Genomic DNA, 5,997 nt, shown 5'->3' on the forward strand with positions numbered 1-5,997 from the left:
CCAGTGTGAAAACGGGGGCTCTGCAGACCATAGGGGGCATCAGATGAGGGGTGAGGGACTGTGGAGCCCCCGAGACCCCGATACAGAAAAGAGACACTGCCGGCTCATATAGAGAGACAGCGAAGACCAGTGTGAGAATGGGGGGCGCTGTACAGACCATAGGGGGCATCAGATGAGGGGGGAGGGACTGTGGGGTCCGCCAGACCCCGATACAGAAAAGAGACACAGCCGGCTCATATAGAGAGACAGCGAGGACCAGTGTGAGGAAGGGGGCTGTACAGATAATAGGGGGCATCAGATGAGGGAGGAGGGACTGTGGAGTCCCCGAGACCCCGATACAGAAAAGAGACACCGCCGGCTCATATAGAGAGACAGCGAGGACCAGTGTGAAGACAGGGGGGGCTGTACAGACCATAGGGGGCATCAGATGAGGGGGGAGGGACTGTGGAGCGCCCGAGACAACGATGCAGAAATGATACATAGCCGACTCATGTAGAGAGACAGCGGGGACCAGTGTGAGGATGGGGGGGGGGCTGTACAGACCATAGGGGGCATCAGATGATGGGATAGGGACTGTGGAGCCCCCAAGACCTCAATACAGAAAAGAGACACCGCTGGCTCATATAGAGAGACAACGAGGACCAGTGTGAGGATGGGGGGCTGTACAGACCATAGGGGGCATCAGATGAGGGGGGAGGGACTGTGGAGCGCCCGAGACAATGATACATAGCCGACTCATGTAGAGAGACAGCGAGGACCAGTGTGAGGATGGGGGGGGGGGGGGCTGTACAGACCATAGGGGGCATCAGATGATGGGATAGGGACTGTGGAGCCCCCAAGACCTCAATACAGAAAAGAGACACCGCTGGCTCATATAGAGAGACAACGAGGACCAGTGTGAGGATGGGGGGCTGTACAGACCATAGGGGGCATCAGATGAGGAGTGAGGGACTGTGGAGCCCCCGAGCCCCCGATACAGAAAAGAGACATTGCCGGCTCATATAAAGAGACAGCGAGGACCGGTGTGAGGACAGGTGGGCTGTACAGACCATAGGGAGCATCAGATGAGGGGTGAGGGACTGTGGAGACCCCGAGACCCCGATACAGAAAAGAGACACTGCTGGCTCATATAGAGAGACAACGAGGACCAGTGTGAGAATGGGGGGCGCTGTACAGACCATAGGGGGCATCAGATGAGGGGGGAGGGACTGTGGGGTTCGCCAGACCCCGATACAGAAAAGAGACACAGCCGGCTCATATAGAGAGACAGCGAGGACCAGTGTGAGGAAGGGGGCGCTGTACAGACCATAGGGGGCATCAGATGAGGGAGGAGGGACTGTGGAGTCCCCGAGACCCCGATACAGAAAAGAGACACCGCCGGCTCATATAGAGAGACAGCGAGGACCAGTGTGAAGACAGGGGGGGCTGTACAGACCATAGGGGGCATCAGATGAGGGGGGAGGGACTGTGGAGCGCCCGAGACAACGATACAGAAATGATACATAGCCGACTCATGTAGAGAGACAGCGGGGACCAGTGTGAGGATGGGGGGGGGGGGGCTGTACAGACCATAGGGGGCATCAGATGATGGGATAGGGACTGTGGAGCCCCCGAGACCTCAATACAGAAAAGAGACACCGCTGGCTCATATAGAGAGACAACGAGGACCGGTGTGAAGACAGGGGGGGGGCTGTACAGACCATAGGGGGCATCAGATGAGGGGTGAGGGACTGTGGAGCCCCCGAGCCCCCGATACAGAAAAGAGACATTGCCGGCTCAGATAAAGAGACAGCGAGGACCGGTGTGAGGACAGATGGGCTGTACAGACCATAGGGAGCATCAGATGAGGGGTAAGGGACTGTGGAGACCCCGATACAGAAAAGAGACACCGCCGGCTCATATAGAGAGACAACGAGGATCAGTGTGAAGACGGGGGCTCTACAGACCATAGGGGGCATCAGATGAGGGGTGAGGGACTGTGGAGACCCCGAGACCCTGATACAGACATGAGACACCGCCGGCTCATATAGAGAGACAACGAGGACCGGTGGGAGAATGGGGGCGCTGTACAGACCATAGGGGGCATCAGATGATGGGGGGAGGGACTGTGGAGCCCATGAGACTCCAATACAGAAAAGAGACACCGTCGGCTCATATAGAGAGACAGTGAGGACCGGTGTGAAGATGGCGGGGGGGGGGGGGGGGGCTATACAGACCATAGGGGGCATCAGATGAGGGGGGAGGGACTGTGGAGCCCCCGAGACCCTGATAGAGAAAAGGGACACAGCTGGCTCATATAGAGAGACAGCGAGGACCAGTGTGAGGACGGGGGGGGGGGGGGGGGGGGGGTCGCTGTACAGACCATAGGGGGCATCAGATGAGGGGGGAGGGACTGTGGAGTCCACGAGACCCCAATACAGAAAAGAGACACCGCCGGCTCATATAGAGAGACAACGAGGATCAGTGTGAAGACGGGGGCTCTACAGACCATAGAGGGTATCAGATGAGGGGGGAGGGACTGTGGAGCCCCCGGGAACCCGATACAGAAAAAAGACACCGTCGGCTCATATAGAGAGACAACGAGGACCGGTGTGAGAATGGGGGCGCTGGACAGACCATAGGGGGCATCAGATGATGGGGGGAGGGACTGTGAAGCCCATGAGACTCCAATACAGAAAAGAGACACCGCCGGCTCATATAGAGAGACAGCGAGGACCGGTGTGAAGATGGCGGGGGGGGGGGGGCTATACAGACCATAGGGGGCATCAGATGAGGGGGGAGGGACTGTGGAGCCCCCGAGACCCTGATACAGAAAAGGGACACAGCTGGCTCATATAGAGAGACAGCGAGGACCAGTGTGAGGACGGGGGGGGGGGGGCGCTGTACAGACCATAGGGGGCATCAGATGAGGGGTGAGGGACTGTGGAGCCCCCGAGACCCCGATACAGAAAAGAGACACCGCCAGCTCATATAGAGAGACAGCGAGGACCAGTGTGAGGATGGGTGGGGGGCTGTACAGACCATAGGGGGCATCAGATGAGGGGGGAGGGACTGTGGAGACCCCGATACAGAAAAGAGACACCGTTGGCTCATATAGAGAGACAGCGAGGACCGGTGTGAGAATGGGTGGGGGGCTGTACAGACCATAGGGGGCATCAGATGAGGGGTGAGGGACTGTGGAGCCCCCAAGCCCCCGAAACAGAAAAGAGACACCGCCGGCTCATATAGAGAGACAGCGAGGATCGGTGTGAGGACGGGGGGGGGGGGGGAGGCTGTACTGACCATAGGGGGCATCAGATGAGGGGTGAGGGACTGAGGAGCCCCCGAGACAACAATACAGAAAAGAGACACAGCCGGCTCATATAGAGAAACAGCGAGGACCAGTGTGAGAATGGGGGGCTGTACAGACCATAGGGGGCATCAGATGAGGGGTGAGTGACTGTGGAGACCCCGAGACCCCGATACAGAAAAGAGACACCGCCAGCTCATATAGAAAGACAGCGAGGAACGGTGTGAGGACGGGGGGGGGGGGGCTGCTATACAGACCATAGGGGGCATCAGATGAGGGGGGAGGGACTGTGGAGACCCCGAGACCCCGATACAGAAAAGAGACACCACCAACTAATATAGAGAGACAGCGAGGACCTGTGTGAGGATGGGGGGGGGGGGGGCTGTACAGACCATAGGGGGCATCAGTTAAGGGGGGAGGGACTGTGGAGACCCCGAGACTCCGATACAGAAAAGAGACACCGCCAACTAATATAGAGAGACAGCGAGGACCAGTGTGAGGATGGGGGGGGGGGGCTGTACAGACCATAGGGGGCATCAGATGAGGGGTGAGAGACTGTGGAGACCCCGAGCCCCCGATACAGAAAAGAGACACAGCTGGCTCATATAGAGAGACAGCGAGGACCGGTGTGAGGATGGGTGGGGGGCTGTACAGACCATAGGGGGCATCAGATGAGGGGGGAGGGGCTGTGGAGTCCACGAGACCCCAATACAGAAAAGAGACACCGTCGGCTCATATAGAGAGACAGCGAGGACCAGTGTGAGGATGGGGGGCTGTACAGACCATAGGGGGCATCAGATGAGGGGTGAGGGACTGTGGAGACCCCGAGCCCCCGATACAGAAAAGAGACACAGCTGGCTCATATAGAGAGACAACGAGGACCAGTGTGAGGATGGGTGGGGGGCTGTACAGACCATAGGGGGCATCAGATGATGGGATAGGGACTGTGGAGCCCCCGGGACCCCGATTTAGAAGAGAGACACAGCTGGCTCATATAGAGAGACAGCGAGGACCGGTGTGAGGACGGGGGGGGGGGCTGTACTGACCATAGGGGGCATCAGATGAGGGGTGAGGGACTGTGGAGCCCCCGAGACAAAAAAACAGAAAAGAGACACTGCCGGCTCATATAGAGATATAGAACATAAAGTCCCGGCACTCACCAAATTGCAGGCCAATTTGTATTTATTGTATGCGGGTAAACAGGACGCGTTTCGGCAAAGCCTTCCTCTGCAGACCATAAGGGGCATCAGATGAGGGGGGAGGGACTGTGGAGCTCCCGAGACCCCGATACAGAAAAGAGACACCGCCAGCTCATATAGAGAGACAGCGAGGAACGGTGTGAGGACGGGGGGGGGGGGGGGGATTGGGGAAGGGGGGGTTCTATACAGACCATAGGGGGCATCGGATGAGGGGGGAGGGACTGTGGAGACCCCGAGACCCCGATACAGAAAAGAGACACTGCCAACTAATATAGAGAGACAGCGAGGACCAATGTGAGGATGAGGGGCACTGTACAGACTATAGGGGGCATCAGATGAGGGAGGAGGGACTGTGGAGACCCCGAGACCCTGATACAGAAAAGAGACACTGCCGGCTCATATATGTGGTGGCCCAGTACAGAAGATGTTACCCCATACCCAGTACCCTCCTTCAGTGTCCCCAGGACCCCTTGCACCTGGTTCCCCATGTACATATGTTCTGCAGTGTATTGTATTATAAAATGTGTTGTATCTTTAAGAGTTATGTCATGTGATTGTTTCCCAGGAGGTACCAGGTGATCCCGGGGGTGACCTATGGGCTCCCTGCTGGTCTCCCGCATATAATGACCTATGGGCTATCTGCTGGTCTCCCCATATAATGACCTATGGGCTCCCTGCTGGTCTCCCCCATATAATGACCTATGGGCTCCCTGCTAGTCTCCCCCATATAATGACCTATGGGCTCCCTGCTGGTCTCCCCCATATAATGACCTATGGGCTCCCTGTTGGTCTCCCCCATATAATGACCTATGGGCTCCCTGCTGGTCTCCCCCATATAATGACCTATGGGCTCCCTGCTGGTCTCCCCATATAATGACCTATGGGCTCCCTGCTGGTCTCCCCCATATAATGACCTATGGGCTCCCTGCTGGTCTCCCCCATATAATGACCTATGGGCTCCCTGCTGGTCTCCCCCATATAATGACATATGGGCTCCCTGCTGGTCTCCCCATATAATGACCTATGGGCTCCCTGCTGGTCTCCCCCATATAATGACCTATGGGCTCCCTGTTGGTCTCCCCCATATAATGACCTATGGGCTCCCTGCTGGTCTCCCCCATATAATGACCTATGGGCTCCCTGCTGGTCTCCCCATATAATGACCTATGGGCTCCCTGCTGGTCTCCCCCATATAATGACCTATGGGCTCCCTGCTGGTCTCCCCCATATAATGACCTATGGGCTCCCTGCTGGTCTCCCCCATATAATGACATATGGGCTCCCTGCTGGTCTCCCCATATAATGACCTATGGGCTCCCTGCTGGTCTCCCCCATATAATGACCTATGGGCTCCCTGCTGGTCTCCCCCATATAATGACCTATGGGCTCCCTGCTGGTCTCCCCCATATAATGACCTATGCGCTCCCTGCTGGTCTCCCCCATATAATGACCTATGGGCTCCCTGCTGGTCTCCCCATATAATGACCTATGGGCTCCCTGCTGGTCTCC

Source organism: Hyla sarda, unplaced genomic scaffold, assembly GCF_029499605.1.
Source record: "Hyla sarda isolate aHylSar1 unplaced genomic scaffold, aHylSar1.hap1 scaffold_1516, whole genome shotgun sequence".
Taxonomy (NCBI): domain Eukaryota; kingdom Metazoa; phylum Chordata; class Amphibia; order Anura; family Hylidae; genus Hyla; species Hyla sarda.